Source organism: Camelus dromedarius, chromosome 9 (assembly GCF_036321535.1).
Source record: "Camelus dromedarius isolate mCamDro1 chromosome 9, mCamDro1.pat, whole genome shotgun sequence".
Classification (NCBI taxonomy): domain Eukaryota; kingdom Metazoa; phylum Chordata; class Mammalia; order Artiodactyla; family Camelidae; genus Camelus; species Camelus dromedarius.
Genome location: NC_087444.1, coordinates 3346148 through 3362677, shown reverse-complemented (window position 1 = coordinate 3362677; position 16530 = coordinate 3346148). Strand labels below are relative to the sequence as shown.

General features: G+C 50.9%; 1 protein-coding gene across 2 annotated transcripts in view; it reads left to right on the top strand.

Moving 5' to 3' along the window:
- BCAR3 (BCAR3 adaptor protein, NSP family member) overlaps positions 1-16530 on the top strand; it is a 189586-nt gene that overhangs the window by 23989 nt on the left and 149067 nt on the right. The window contains exon 1 of one of the 2 annotated variants that reach the window (XM_064488732.1): positions 14257-14938. The exons of the other annotated variant lie outside the window; for it this stretch is intronic. The gene's annotated coding sequence lies outside the window, so the exon portion shown is untranslated. Of the gene's footprint in view, positions 1-14256; positions 14939-16530 lie in introns of those variants that run through there. 2 annotated transcript variants of the gene reach the window in all.

Below are 16530 nucleotides of genomic sequence, written 5' to 3'. Positions count from 1 at the left end.
TGTTGGTAGCTTGAGATCAGCCATGGTGAGAATATTTACACCATGGAATTCAGAAAACAGTACAAAACAGAGATTTTCTCCCTGAGAGCCAGTTATTAAATATTTGCCACTGAAGGAAGGGAGGAGGAGAAGTGGAAGATGGATTAGAACTAGATGGATTAGGTCTGGAAGACTAGCGTTGTCATTTGCATAAACAGTTATGTGCCATTAATAGAAATGGGAACATTGGAAAGACGATCTAATTTTAGAGAGATGAATTCAGTGTGAGAGTTGGATTTTCTCCTTGCATTTGCCTTGTTTATATTTACATTCTACTCTATGTCACATACTGGGCCAGGAACAAGGGATACAATAATGCTGTAAGATTTAGCCTAGTCAAGTGGAGAAGACAGAATTACAGTAGAATTGGGTGAGTGCTAATAGAGATAGAAGCAAATCACAAAGCCCATGTGTGGGAGAAGTGTGGGTGGGGTGGGGTGAGGACTTCCCAGATGAGATGACCTCCGCACAGCCTGAAGGAAGAGTAAACATCTGCCAGACGTGGAAAATCATGGGGGGAGAGGGAAGTTTAAACAGCAAGACTTGCAGTGACCCAGTGGGGAGAGAGGACAGAAGTGAACGGTGGTGTCTGGTTGGGAGGATGAGAAGGATGGTGGTCAAAGGGGCTACTTTCCTCTATGGAGGAGCTAGAAGTTACATTCACAAGATTATTGAGTGTGGCCAACTCAAGTCTAGCCTGAGTGGCATTAATCATCAAGGTGTCGGATGGATGGATGACAGAGTGAGAGATCAAGGAGATCACGCAGGGAGGGGAAAGGACCCAGCAGCTAGCACGCCACCCTCTGTGAGAGGAGAGGAGAGGAGGGAAGGAGGTGGGAGCTGGCCAGTGGGGACAGTGGGGGAGCTGGAAGCTGGAGTGGAATTCAGAAGGCAGAGCTGAAGCCCGGATGAGCAGGCAGGCCCCAGACAGCGGGAGCTCAGCTGGTTCTCTGCTCCGCGAAGGTGGACGCTGGCTGTCTGTCTCCTGCGCAGTCCCAGCACCTAGCCCAGTACCCAACACTCAGTGCTCATTCAATAAACATGCGCTGGAGAAATAAATGGGCGAGGGTCTGTTTATTCCAGAGCCACTGGACACAGGACACAGGAAGGCAGGCATTTCTGTTTTCTTACGGTGAGGGCCTTCCAGCGAACCAGCAGGCTTGGCTCTCAGTCAGAATTGGATGCACTGGGTGAGTTATTACTGCTGGCGGTGGGTGGGACTGGCACAGACTGGGGTCTCCAGGATCGCAGTGAGCAAAGGTCTAGACGTGTTGATCAGGGTGGCGAGTGCAGGAGACGTAAGGACTTAGGTATGGCTGGAGCACGGTGTAGGTGGGCAGCAGTGGGGGTGGAGCCTGAGTGTTGTGTTGAAGGGTTCAGATTTTACCCTGAAAGTGATGGGGAGCTACTGGAAGGTTTTGAACATGGGAACAACAAATTCAGTCTTACATTTGGGAAAGACCAATGTAAAACTCTGTCACCCGTGCAAATTAGACTGAAAGGCATGAGGCAAGAGGCAGGGAAACTCATAGGCAGCTGCTGCAACGGTCCGGGTGGGAGCTGAGATCCTAACCCAGCGCAGTGGTGCTGGGACACGAGCGGAGGCAAAATTGGGAGAGACTTAGGAGGTTCAGTCAACGACTTGGGGTAAAGACAGCAAGTCCTGAAAATGCTATCACTCAAGAGATGGATCTTTGTGGAAAGCAGGGGGTGGCCCTCACACTGACTAGCAACACGGGGCGTGGAGACCACAGCGTGTACTGCTGGACACTGGACACGACTTCCAGTACCTGGTCATGGCAGCATCGTCCTCACCAGAGGGAGCCCCTCCTCACCTGCCTCTGAGCCCGGCTCCCCGCGCATAGGTGGGCCTCAGGTACGTCTCTTTGCCGGAGCCCAGGTCACATGTCTGCACTTTAAGGGAAGACGAAAAGTGAGCATCTAGACTTTCTCTGCTTCTCACCTAAACTCTTCAGGTGGGGACTTCTCCACTGAAGAAGGCTGTGCAGAGGGGCCGGTCAACCATAAAAAAGAAAAAAAGACAAATGTTCACTAAAAATACGAAGAATGAGGAAAACAAAGATGACCAAGACAAGAACCCAGGGAAAGCCAGTATTTAAGAGAGAGGTACAGAGTCAGTGAAGGAAACCGAGAAGGAAGAATCTGAAGCTAAAAGGAGATTCAGAAGAGCCAGGCGGAGCAGTGTCGCAGGAGCCTGGGGAAGAGAGGACTTTGAGCAGGGCTGAGCACCCACTGCACTGGATGGTTGAGAGGTGGCCGGTAGCCGGAGGGGAAGCGTTTTCAGGGACAGATGGGGGTGAAAGCCAGAGAAGAAGGGCTCAGGAGTGAGTCACGTTAGTGAGGACAGAATATAGACCTCTCTTCAAGAAGTTTGGCTGGGAAGCAGAGGACAAAAAAAGAGAAAGTCGAAACTAAGGGGTGGCGCTGAGTGGGAGGGGTGGATTTGGGGTTTTGAGCCCAGAGCGTGTGTGTATGTTTATAGGTGTGCGTGCTGGGCCAACCCTGTGTTCCCTGAGGATGCCCACGGGCTGTGCGGAGAACCAGTTTAGTAACAGCCTCTCCCTTTGTGCTGCTCTGAGAAAGTTGCTCTGTTCAGCAAAAGGTATTAGGGTTCTTTTTAAGATTTTAAACTAGCCATGAAGCTCTCCTTCTTCAGGGATTAAGAACAGAGGACATCTCAGCTTTATATGTAGTGTTTGCAAATGCTCATTGCAAAAGGCATCCTGAAAGGATGAAGTGGGAGGCATGGGTTGGGAGTGGGAGATTGGGATTGAGCACGACCTTGTAATACCTTTATCTGGAGCATCCTTTCCAGCTCCAGGACAGTAATGACACCCAGCTCAGACTCCTCTGGAACGCGGGCTGGGACCGCCGCTGCCCACCTCCTTCTGTGCCTGTCCTGGGAGACTCGGCACGTTGGATGCTCTCGGTATCCTCCTGCCTCTCATGCTTACAAATCCAAGAGCTGATCCACAGTCAGCTGCCTCTCCCCGGGGAGAGCCCAAGGAAAGTATCAGACCTCTTTTGAATTATTCATTAAAGTTGCAGCCTTCTATCACTCCAAAGACCTCTAATCTGTAAACTCACACAAATACTATGTATGAATGAATAAAAGCTTCTATCTTCCAAAGAGCTCCAAGCACTTTCCCTTATATTACCACTTACCCTCCGAAATATGCCCAGGAGTTATATCCAGAGAAAACTCCAATTTGAAAAGACACATGCACCCCACTGTTCACAGCAGCACTATTTGTAATAGCCAAGACATGGAAGCAACCTAAGTGTCCATCAAAAGATGAATGGATAAAGAGGATGTGGTATATATATATATATGCACAATGGAATACTACTCAGCCATAAAAAAGAATGAAATAATACCGTTTACAGCAACATGGATGGACCTAGAGATTATCATACTAAGTGAAGTAAGTCAGACAGAAAAGGACAAATATCATATGATGTCACTTTAATGTGAAGTCTGAAAAAAAATGATACAAATGAACTTATTTACAAAACAGAAATAGACTCACAGACATAGAAAACAAACTTTTGGTTACTAAAGCTGAGGTTAGGGATAAATGAGGAGTTTGGAATTAACAGATTCAAATTACTGTATACATAATAGATGAAAAACAAAGTCATACTGTATAGCATCAGGAACTATACTAAATATCCTGTAATATACCATAATGGAAAAGAATATGTACGTATGTAGAACTGAATCACTGTGCTGTACACCGGAAACTAACGCAACACTGTAAATCAACTATACTTCAATTTTAAAAAAATTTACCATCTTAAAAAGATAGAAATATGCCCAGGAGTAAAGTGAATAGCTTCCTTTTTCAGATGAGGAAACCAAGGAACAAGTGAGTAAGGCAGGAAGGCGTCCCTGCCCTACAAGCACGGTTGTGAACACCTGGAAGAGAAACACGGGGATCCAGGACCCTTTTCTCTGCCTCTTAAGTCCTAAGAGTGTCTGGCATGTTTATTTGAGTGTGCTGGGGTAGAGGGGATGGATTCCAGGGGGGCGGGGAGATGGTGAGTGGCTGGGAGAGAGAGAAATGCTTGTTTATCGCCCACCTTTAATTTGCACGGAAGATTTTAGCCCAAGAGGCTAATGTTTAGTAAATTCTTAATAACAAGGAAAGTCTATGACAAAGCGGTTCTGGGAGCAAGTGAGCAGTGGGCTCCCTGCTCCCCCACAGGCGCTGTGGACAGAAGCTCTGTTCATTTGCTGCAGGGGGAAATCATCTGTCCCCAAAGTGCCCACCTCCCTGCAGGCAGGGAGAGGCTAAATCTGCCTGCCCGCCCGGCTGCACCGCCACCGCCACGCCGGCACCGCCACCGCCACGCCGGCAGCATCCCTCTCCCTCCCGGGCGGTGCAGTTTCCTGAGACACGGAGAGCCTGCTCCTGTCGCGTGTGGTGGGCCCCACCTCCCAGGCCCCCCACCGGCTTTCTGAAAGGGTCTGTTGCTTGTGGGAAGAGAGTTGCTGTCATCCTCAAGCCCTCCAACCCCCCGAGGCCCAGCCACCCCACAAGGAAGGTGTAGCTGCCGTGCAGGACTGATGTGTGTGCGCCTGACTTCCAGCTGTGGTTCCCGGGAGATAATTCAATTAAAAAGAAATGCCTCTGGGTCTTGGCCCAGCTCAGGCAGGTCAGAGAAGGCCCGGGAGGGGAAAGAGAAACTGCAGAGTTGGGACAAATCGCTTTCCTTTGCAGTTTCTTTCTTCTTTCAGACACCATGTCAGCTTGCTTCCTGAGGGGATTTCCTTGTGGGGAGGACATGAAATCCGTCGAATTTGGTTAAGCATCCCGCTTAATGAAGGCAATAAATCATGTCAGTGAGGGAGGTCTGGGAGCGCCAGCCAAGGAAGGCAGGACAGGGGTTTCTGTAGGAGCAGGAGGGCAGGCGTCTGTCTCAGGCTCAGCCCATTTCATCAGCAACAATACAGTGGGGAAAACGGAACGTTTCAAGGGAGCCCTGCTCCAGAGAGCGCGGAGGAGAGCGCCAGTGTGCATCTTGGTTTTTCTTGGGGACTCTTTTCAAGCCCTAGTTCCCTGTGTGCAGAAGGACCAGCCTGTCTGCGGATGGGTGGCCTGTGTGCTATGACTTGAGAGGCACAAGTGGTGGGGGGTTCCCACATTCTCTCTTACACTCACTGGTTGCTCATGCAAAGCACCACTGTTGGAGAAGTGCCGTGGGCCTCTCAGTGCACCTAACCCTGAGGTGGGCCAGCGTTAGGGGTGCTTACCCCTGTTAGAGCGGGTCCTGAGGGCTAGAGACGGGGCCTGATGGTCTGGACAACCCGGCCAACGTCATAATTCGCCTGCAGCTGGCCCTTCCATCGAGCATCCTTGGGAATCAGTGATTCTGCCACTGAGTTCCACCGTGACTCAGAGCCGCATCTCACTCTGAGCCTCGGCTCTTCCAGGCGGTAAAGTGGGGATGACAGTGCTTATCGAGCAGGGCAATTGCCCAGGTGGAGCGAGCTGGAGGACGTGGATGGTCTGGGTAAGTGTGATGTGCAGCGTGGGCCGTCGGAGCTCCTGTTGTGTCCAGCCTGCTGCGTGGCAGGATGAGGGTCCACCCGGCCCGACTAGGTTAGGTCCGCAGGTTTTCCCTGCACCTCTGCCACCTGCCACTCCGCATCCTCCTGCCTTCCCCAGCACCCTTTTATGTGATGTCGGGCTGTTGCCACCATTAAGCAGTAGCCCCCTTTTTAAGAAACAGACAGCAATAAAGTAGACAGAGAGATGACAGGCACCCAGACCAACCCATAATCTCTATTCAAAGAGACGCATTAAATAAATACCTGTTCACCTTATGAGCAAACAATGAGGTCAGTGTACTCAGGAGTAACTTGGTAGGAATGGGCTTGTCTGTACTTCCTGGGTGATTGACTGCTCTCAGCAGAGCCCTCACAACATTTCCCGAAGGAGTGAACCGGGGACGACTCCACCTGCTTGAAGCCACGTTAGACAAACACCCGGAGGCAAAGACGTGTCAGCAGTTCCCCCAGTGAAAGGGGCTTATTGGGTAAGTTCAAGTGAATTTACTTTTATGAAGCTCCCAGTGCAGAGGCTGTGTGCTCCAGAGCAGTGGGAACTGTGAGATGGGCGTTTATGGTGTAATCGGGGCTGTTCGCAGGGTGACCTGCCTCTGCGTGGCTACGAGCCCACTGTTACAGAAGGCCACCTCCAGACCTTTCTTTCTCCTGGGCTCAGATTTCTCCCCAGCATGAATTGGTACATCAAATAAAACCCTGAGAAAGCACAAGTAATTAATTTATAATCTACTTCCCATTCCCTATTAGATGAAATGTTTTAGGAAAAATTTTTTAAATGCATCTTAGTTTTCATTTCAAGTGTCTCTTGGGAATACAACCTCCAGAACAACTTACACTCAGTTTGCGGCGTCCTTGGAGAGTGCTGGCCTGGAGTGTGCGTGGCACAGGCCACGTCGGGGTGAAGGGTTACTTCCCATGGATAAAGGGCCTGCAGCTCTGGGCAGGGGACAGGCAGCGTGCGACATGCCCGGAGCAAGGGGTCCAGGAGGGGAAGGTGGTGTGCAGCCAGGGATGCAGACTGAGGAATCTGACTTCTGCTCTGTTGGCGGGAGGGAAGCAGAGGGATTTCTAGCAGGGGAGTGACAATCAGATTAATCCACAGAGGAAGGGAGTCTCTGCCTGGAACTGCCGTCCGCCTCCCCCTGCCCCACAGCTCACCAGGGGAGTGTTCTTGAACTAGAGCTCGTGGATGACAGCTTATCCCACCACCGTCTTTTGAGGGTCTGTGCTTCCCTAGTACAACAGCCAGTAGACTCTGTCCCAAACCAAAAGGAGCTCCGTCCAGGAAGCAGTGAAAAGCTGTCCTGCCACGTTCCATTAGGAGAAAAAGGCTCTTCACATGGTGAAGAGGCAAGTGGCTTAAAACCCTTCCCGTCCAATACCAGCAAGAAAGCTGAGGTCCAGAGAACGGAAATGATTCATCCAAGACAGAACACCTAGCCGTTCACGGGGCACCTCTGTCCCGCAGGCTTCATGCTGGGCACTGGGAACATGCAAAAATAAGGCACAATCCCTGTCTTCGAGGAGCTTCCAGTGCAGGGGAGGAGAGGAAACTGTAAACGCGCCATTTTACGTTTAATCTCGAGGCATTTGGGGTTGGCGGAGGTGGTCGCTGCAGTGCTGCTCAGCTCTGAACTTCCGTGTATAATTGAAAGCAGAAGTGTTTAGTGGGGTGATGAGCAGAGTTGGATGTTATGAGAAGATAAGAAAAGAATACTTGACACCAACAGAAAGCTTCTTGGAACTGGTTAGTATAGGGCCACCCAGGGTGGCCAGTCTCGAAGGTGGCCCCCAGTGGTTCTTGCCTCCTGGTATTCATGGCCTTGTGCGGTCTGCTCCCACACCGAGCATGGCCAGCCTGGGTGACCAGTAGAGTCTGGTAGACGGCACGGTGGAGGTCACAGGCGGCACTGTGGGTTTCACCTCAGTCTCTTGCATCACTCTGGGCGAAGGCCGTCCCCAGGCCTTGGGGACACTCAGGCAGTGCCTGGAGAAGCCCATGTTGGGAAGCCCTGAGGCCTCCTGCCCACAGCCACACCAGCTTGTACCAGCCACGCGATGAGCCGCCTTGGGAACTGACCCTGCAGCCTAGGCGGACATTGGCTATAATCTCATGAGAAAATCTGAGCCAGAACCAAATTCCTGACTCATGGAAATTGAGAGGGACGATAAATCATTATTGTTTTAAGCCACTAAGTTTGGAGGTAATTTTATTATGCAGCAAATAAATAATGAACCTAACACTTGTGCTAAGAACGCAGGTCTGCTGTTACCCAGCCCAGTCACCTCTGGACTGTTTTCAAGTGAGCACTCAAATTTTCCCTGATGCCAAAAGCTGATAAAATAATTTTTATTATTCTTACATAAAGGAAGTTGACATTCTACTATTCAATAAATATGATTTAATAACATGGGCTCCATTTTTTAAAATAAGGAGTGATTGAAAAAAAGCTTTATGGAGTTAAGTGGGATATTAATTTCCTTTCCAATTCTATTCAGTATGATGTTGGTGGCATTTCAACAAGTGCCCTTTTCTTCAATTGCCTTCTTTATATGGTGGCATTTTGGCAAGAGGATTTCTTTTCTGTGTGGTAGCATTTCTGAAATAGTTTCATGTGGGTTTCGTTGTTTGTTTGTTTTCTAAATAGTAGGGTTACAAGAAAAGCTCCCTGTTTCAATCTGTAAAAGGATGAACTTCAGCAGAAACCTGGGATGGCTTTGTCAGTGTTTTTAAACACAAGAGATTTTTAATTCTTAGTCTAATTCAGTTTGGGGAAGAGCTGCTTTCACCAAAAGCAGACAAGAAGAATGGAGTCTGTGTAGTGTGTGGACAGCTGCCTCTAATAGGTGTAAATCCCATTTGCGCGAGCCCAGGTGCTCAAGCCAGTTAGAGGAAAGGGAACCTGGCAGGTGGAGAGACGCTTTCCAAGGTCCCCTTGGAGCAGGAGTTTTACTCACAGCTCATGTGACGAACACTTAACAGAGATTTGGGAGATTATTAGAAACCATTAGCACCACGTCAGCCACAGCAATCAAGAGTGCCTCTTGCTGTAAACCTTGAACTGTGGCCCTCCGCCGCTTCCCTCAGACTGTGACAGCCCAGGCTGTGGTACTTACGTGGCGCTGCTCTGCTGTCTGAGGTTTCACTGTGAGGAGCTCACCTGATTAGAGCAGGAAGGGTGAGTGGAGCAGTCTAGCATGCCTCGCCCTGCCTCTCACTCCGGTCCCCTGCTTGGCTAATTGTTCCTCCAAATAGATGCCTTCACTTTGACACCCTGCACCCCCCAACCCCCCTTCTCCAGTGCCCTGGGTAAGCTCAGAAGGACATCTTCAGGGCTGGGGACGCTGGTGAGAGATGCCAGACCCAGGCAACTCTCCATTGCTCTCTCTGCATTGAGGCATCACGGTGTGGAGGGTGGTGCGCGGACTCTGTGTCCATCACTTACCTTGTGTTACTTGGACAAGTTATTTAACCTCTTTGAAGCTAGTTTTTAACTTCTCAACATGCATTCCTTGCAGTGTCTTTATAAGGATTAATAATAATAATAAAAGAGGACAGTGACTGAGCACTTGATATGGGCCAGGCATTGTTCTAAGAGTTTTATGGATATTGACACATTTAATCCTCATAACAACCTCCCCATTTAACTGATGAGGAAACCAAAGCACACAGAGGTTAAGTGACTTCCCCGTGGTCACGCAGTTAACAGGTGTCAGAGTGAGGCTCCAAGTCCGGGCAGTCTGCCCTCAGCCGATGAGCTTAACACTGCACTCTGAGGTCTCCATGCAGGTTCCAGGCATTAAAACCAGTGTCGTCTATTATCATCTGGCACGTTCTTCCCCAGGTGCAAGCTGCTGTCTTAGTCTGGGCCTTGCCACCACTGCTGTCACTGGGAGCAGGGGGGACATGGGGCCCGACCACCACCACTAACTTCCTCCAAGTACCAGCGTCTTGAATTACATCTGACTCTGGTGAGCATGTCTTCTGAGGCCATCTGGCAGATTTGGACGCCGGTCACTTGATGTCAGCCAAGCAAGGCTCTAGAGCAGGGACAGGCAGGCAGAGAGCCAAGCTCCTCCCGGGTTATCGGCAGCTCTTATCAGTGCTCTGCCAGTGGCAGAGGACATGGAAGTCAGTGGGAGCACTTTTATCCGAGGCCAAACACAAGGCTGTCAGCTGAAAACACAGCCGGTGCTCTGGGGTAATTCCTAACTTCCTATGAGAAATAAACAAAAAGGCCGCTCTGCTGAATTTCCCACTCAGCTTCTCGGCTTGGCAGCCAGTCCCTAGTGCCTATCACCTAAGATAGCAAAGATATTAGGCTGGGCCACTGGACCAGAACAAAAAGGATGGGAAAGGCCACCCCCTCCCTGACCTCTGCTCCACAGAGCGGCCGATCCTGTGGGAATCCAGACGCATCAGGGGTTTTGGGACCGGAAGGGGACAGGGGACTGGGGGTTGGGAGCAGAGGGCACTGAATAGAAAGACAAAAGAAGGGAAAGAATGTTGAGAGAGCAGAGGGGACAAGCCCAAGCACCCCTCCCCCTGCGCCGCGCTGGCAGTCCCAGGCTCACCCAGGCTCACCCAGGCTCACCCAGGGCCCACTAACCGAAGCCGCCAGGTGAGGGCTGGTGCCAACCCTGACGGCTGATGGGGGTCAGGAGCTGCTGGCTGAGGATTCGGGGACTGTGCTCTGTGGGGTTAAATGGGTGGCCCAGTTTGTGGCCGAGGCAGGAAGGCCCCTCCCACAGCCAGCCCCTTAGCTTTGTGCCGTTGGCGCCCGTGTGCATGGGGAAGAGCCCCTTTGTGAACTGACTCTGTGCGCTGACTTTGCTCGGCCTGACATGCCACACCTGGCAGCTTTGTCAACATTCTGTGTCACTGTGAGCAGCCTTCCAGGTGACAGGATACCTGCCTGAGTTGACTTGCCTTCCTGTGGGTGACATGCCGCCATGTCACGGGTTCAGGGGTTTCAAGGCTGGAATTTCAGAAACTCTTTTCTTCTTTCACGTACTAAACTCAATTTCTAGGCATAGTGCACCCGAGGGAAAGGCTGAGCACATCATTTGCGAGGCTCGATACAAAATGAAAATGTGGGGCCCCTTGTTCAGAAATTATAAATTATGACAAGGTGGCAAGAGCGTAGCACTAAACCAAGCAGGGGACCCTCTGAGCTCAGGGTCCTGCACGGGTCACACATCCATCAAGCTGGCCCTGCCTCAGGGCCTAAGAGGCTGCATTGCTACAGGCAGGGGTACCTAAGCCAAAGATTATACAGAACGCACTCGTAGTCGTTTTCTAGTTTCTGGAAAGTGTAACACTGTATTAAAAGATCAAAGCATAAAGATTTCAACTAGTCATTACTGGATTTATGAAAATATACAGGACCTTAAATTCAGCAGATTCAGCATCTAGGTATGTCCCTCATGAACACGTAACTGTTTTTGTTTCCAGCTGTATTTGTTGATATAGTTGATTTACAGCATGTTAATTCTGGTGTACGGCATAGTGAGTCAGTTATACACACATGTGTTCCTTTTCATGTTCTTTTTCATTGTGGGCTATTACAAGGTATTGAGTATAGTTCCCTGTGCTGCACAGGAGGACCTTTATGTTTATCTGTTTTATACGCACTAAACACCTGACTGTTTTTGATCACTCATAACACAGCCCCGTTTTCTCCCAGCCTTGGTAGCACTGCGTTTCCTGCCTCACAGGCTTCTCTGTAGCCCTGAAACTCCTCCTCTAACCAGAGCAGGGGTCACTAAGGATGTGGCAGCTGCCACGTAGCCATGCCAATCAGAAAGGGCCCACTCCCAAGGGAAGGGCAGTGGTCTCACAGTGGTACAGCGAGAAACCCAGGGCCCAGAATCTGGGAGATTAACACTTATGACAAGGAGGAAGAAAGAAGTTCAGTAGTTGACGGGCAAGTGAAGGTTGGAATTCCAGGTTAGAGGCAGTGCCAGGCCCAGACCCACCTGTCTCCTGCATGGGGTCCAGGAACCGTGTATCCTCAGAGATCTCAGGCAGAGCCCCTTGACCTCCCTGTCCCTCCTCTGGTTCCTGTTTTCTGGTCCTGGCTCCAAAGTTAACTCGTATAGACTTGAAGGGTGCTGACTAAGATTGCCAGATTTAGCAACCAAAAATACAGGACACCCAGTTAAATTTTAACTTCAGGTAAACAGTGAATAACATTTTAGTTTAAGTATTTCATGGGTCATCCTTATGCTATAACATGACTCATGTTTATCAGAAGTTCAGACTTAACTAGGTATCCTGTATGTTACCTCACAGCCCTAGTCCTAACCCTGGACCGCCCCCTACCTGACTCAGGACGGCTTCTCTGCAGCTGGGAATGCGCCCAGACGCCATGCATCTTCCAGCAGGCTTTTCTGGACTTGGCTGCTGGTCCGCCCCAACGTGCCCAGCCCTCTGGTGATGGACTTTACAGATGTGCTGTCGGAGAGGCTGCTACCCACCGTGGAAGATGCCGGTGCCAGGCAGAGACTCACCTCTGACCTGCAGCCAGCTCTCGGCCTCAGCGCATTCCTTCCAGCCCAGCTCACCCTTGGCACTGGGACCGGCGGCAGGGACCGTCACCGACCTGCAGGGCGGGCTTGAGGGTGTTCCAACTGTGACCGCGGCCTGGGGGTGCCTGCTAGGCGTGTTCTCCTCCTCCGTGTAGTTTTATTCTCCATCTTCCTTTTTGGAAATAAGCATGGAAAGTATCGAATGTCAGGAACGTGCATATTTCCTTTGAGTATATCATTTAATCTTCACAACAATACTATGAGATGAGTAATATTGTCCCCAATTTGCAGATGAAGAAATTGAGGTGCCACCATTGTCGTACTTTTGGCAGGTGCCAGAGCTTGGCTTTGAACTTGAGTCTCCTAAATCCAAGTGTGTGCTCTAAGATTACTGCCCAACGTCATCATTGGCCACCCAAGCAGAAACTTCTAAATAATTGTCCACACCTCACTTTATCCCCAGGTCATTATCATTCCCTCTGCAACCGGCCTTGATATTCACTGTTTGTCTAGTCCAGGCTGTCACCGTGGCTGGAGAGGATGGAAGGCTCTTGGTTGACCTTCTGCTTCGAGGCTTTTCCTCTCAACTCATCCACTGCTCAAAACCTTGCTTTCTAAAAAGTATATCTGATCACTTACTCCCCAACTTAAAAGTGGCCAGATATCCACACAGCCTACAGCTGTGGCTCTCAAAGCTGAGTGTGCAGAAGAATTGCCTGAAGAGCTTTTAAAAAATTCAGATACAAGGCCCCGTCCCGGAGCTCCTGACTCAGTAGGTCTGGGGCGAGGCCCAGAATTCCGTGACATAGCAGGGTCGAGGTGGCTCTCACGCAGATGACCCACGGACTCCACTCTGAGAAAGGGCTACAGGATAAAGTTTAAAATCCTAACCTGGCATTTAAGAATTCTCCCGGTCTGGTCCAGTTTTTTTTTCAGTCTCACCATCCAGTTCCTCCAGCCCCTGTCAAGAGCCTGGATCCAGCCGAGTGGACTCTCCCCCTCTGCTCCCCTGCGAACCTGCAGGGGTCAAGGGGAGGAGGTTGAGGACGGGCTGTGGAGCCTGACTGTGCAGTGACTTCTCCTCCTCAGCCCCATAGCGTGGAACAGCAGCGTTACCAGCAGAGGGCTATGAGGAGAATGATCGTGAAGTGCTTGGAGCAGAACCTGGCACTTAGAAAGCACTCCGTGAACGTTGACCATTATTACTTTTCATTTATAATAGCTTTTGCTCATGTTGCCTCCTCTTCCTGAGATTTTGTTCCTCTCTTATTATCACCTGGAAAAATTCCCTTCCTCCTTCAGTATCCAGTTAGGAAGCCATCTTCTCTGTGAGTTTTTCCCGAGCCCCTTGGGTCCCCTTAATACTGCCTCCTCACCCGTCCCCCCCGTAATTATTGCTTTGTGTCCTTCGTTCACACTGTCACATTGTAGTGGGTAGTCACACATACTCCGTCTGCATACGTGAACCGCCTGGCGGCGCCGACCTGCTGTAGGACGTGGGGTAATGCCTGGCGTGCTGTGTAAGTGCACTCATCCCCACTCCTCCATAAAACTGGATGTTCAACCTGTTGTTTTTAAATGGAAGTTTGGGAGCTTTTCCTTAATTTAATTTAGTAATTTCACTATTAAATTAGCTCTCCTTTCTTCCCACCCTTCCTACCACACTCTGTTTTCTCCCTCCTGGATTCTCCAAGTTCCATCGCCGCAGTCAGCGTGCAGTGACTCCAGCCTGGCTGGATTGCCCTGCGTTCCATGTGCCTGATTTAGGAGTGAGTGCTCACCGCCCACTCACAGTCAAGGCCCTTACTTCTGTTGGCAGGAATGTTCTTCCTCTGTTCTGCCTACAGAATCGCAGGAAGGCTGCCAAATGCTGTGCTCGGGAGAGATGTGTGTGGGTCTCATAAGGAAGTATGGTTCCCGCCAGCAGCTGCTAGGAGCTGGCTTGCTGGTTCAGGCCATGGAACATAACCACCTTGGACCCAGGACCACGTTATCCAATAAATGACTAAATGAGCTTTTCGTGGGCCTATATATAATTTCAAGACTTGAAAACCTTATATAATTTTTCAAACTAAAAAAAGGAGACTATGAAATCAAAACTAAAAGGTGTTTAAGTAAATGTCCACACAATGTGATAGGATTCCAGCTAGTCAACTGCATCTGAACGCACCTCTTATGTGGTTAAATATGTTGCGTTTCATGTGAGAGGGAAGAGCATGTCAGAGTTTCTGATGTGGAGTGTGTTCTCCAAAAGCAGAAGTGCCTCATGCTTAGGGAAGTCTCAGAATGGCCCCCACGCTGTCTGCCGTGACCCAGTCAGAGCTGAGGAGCGGGAGAGAGGGCCTCTGTCTGGGCAGTCAGATCAGGAGAGTCGCGTGTCCTGCAGTTGGGGCCTCCGGCGTGGGGCTGTGGGACCGTTTCTGTAGAAGGTCGCTTTGCTGCTTTCGGCCTGGGACTCTGCGCGGCCAGGTCCACACAGACCACTTCTGACCAAGCCAGAGGGCGCACCGGAGGCTCAGACCAGAAGGACCTGGTACGCACATTGTTTATATTTCATCGACAGTATTTACGGAGCCCCGCGACGTGCCAGCAAGGGGAGCACAGCGGTGAACGGGCCAGGCACAGCCCCTGTCCTCGGGCCTGCGGGCAGTGAGGGACGCAAACCCTGAGCAGCACGCCCAGTGGAAGAGGGTCCCGGGCAAGTGTGGGTCTGGCAGAGAGCTTCACCGAGTCAGGGGCCGGGGAGGAGTCCCAGAGGGACTGACATTTAATCTGGTAAGTGAAGGGTGAGTCGGAGCTAACTGGGTGGGAAGCCCCTGTGCTGCTGGTGCTAGGGCGTGGGGATGGGCACCCCTGTGTGCCCATGATTCTGAACCCCCTCCAGGTTGGCCCAGTGGTAACACTGAATCCCCGCCTCGGTTTCCTGGTTTGTCCTGAGTCCTAGGGGACCTGTAGCTGGCTCTGCCTCTCTTTCTGGGCCCCTGCCCTGCCTGGATGTCCCGGTCACCGCCCATGATGGCTGGCCCCTGGTGGCCCAAGCAGAGCTGTAGGGCTTCCACCACATGTTTACAAGCAACACCACTGCCCTGGAACATCGCGCCCCCACCCGCCCACCTGACCACCCCGGAGGTCAGCCCAGGCCGGATCACAGCCTCACGTGCCGCCCGCTTTGGCCTCTGGGGCTGTGGGAGCCCACCTCTTGCAGTCCCACCATTTCCGTCTGTCTCTTGCCCAAGATTCAGCCACAGTGTGGCAGATCCTACAGGAATGCTCTGTGTCAGAGGGCAGCGTTTCCCAAATTAGGGCGTCCAATGAACCCTAAACATATATCCATCCACCTTAGTTTAAGGAACACTACGCTAAAAGATAAACAGAGGCACTGTTAGATGACATGATTATAAATACAAACACGAGTATGTGCCTTGAAACCATGTCAGTGCTCTGTTGTCAGCGGGTCAAACATATGACAAAATGCTTTTAGATTAGCATCAAAATGAATGCAAAATTAATAGTTCTTACAGAGAATGCTCGTGGTTACCCCAGAATACTTCTTGGACCTGAGAGGTTTGCAGACCTTGTCGAAACACATGGCCTTTGAGTATAGACAGCATGTCACCTTTCTGGACTTCAAGCTTTCCCATCTCGGAAATGGGTTTCCACTGCCCACCCCTACATACCTCCCAGATGTTGTTGTACACATCAGCCAGGTGAGGTGTGCAGACACTTTGAACTCTGCCTGAAGACGCGATGTAATTACAAGTGGGAGGTGGCGCCTGTCTCCACCCGGCGTGCGAGCTGCCAGCTAGCCTGTTCACCTCGGGTGCGCTGAGCTTTCTCCTCCAACAGAGAGCCAGTTCTTGCCCCGCTTCGGGAGCGACAGAAGGCCGGGTTTTCAGGAGAAGAGCCACTGGTTGCTGCTCCTCAGAGACTGGGTTTTGGATTTAGGTTCTGCTCTTCAAATTAACTTGTCTACTGCCTATGGGGCCTAACGCTTGAAAGGGAAAAACGATGTTTGATTAGTATTTAAACTGCACTAGGACCCATGGGCCAAGGGCTCTGAGCAAATGAGAGGATCCGGAAAGGGGTGCACACACGCACACAGACGTGCACACACATGCAGACCCCCCCCCCCAGCTGCACAGAGATCTCTGAGCGGGGGGATGGGTGCTGGCCTGTGTTTACCTTGTGCTTTTCATCTGAGGGGCTCAAAGCTCCTTGCAAGGAAACAGGTGCATATTAATCCTCCCACCCACTGGGAGGCTGCTGCCCCCTGCAGTCCTGGGGAAGGGGCTCGACCCCAGACCAGCATCCTCCTGTTCCTGTCCCCGACTCCGTGTTCTGTGACACCTGTAACCGTCCGGGCAGGG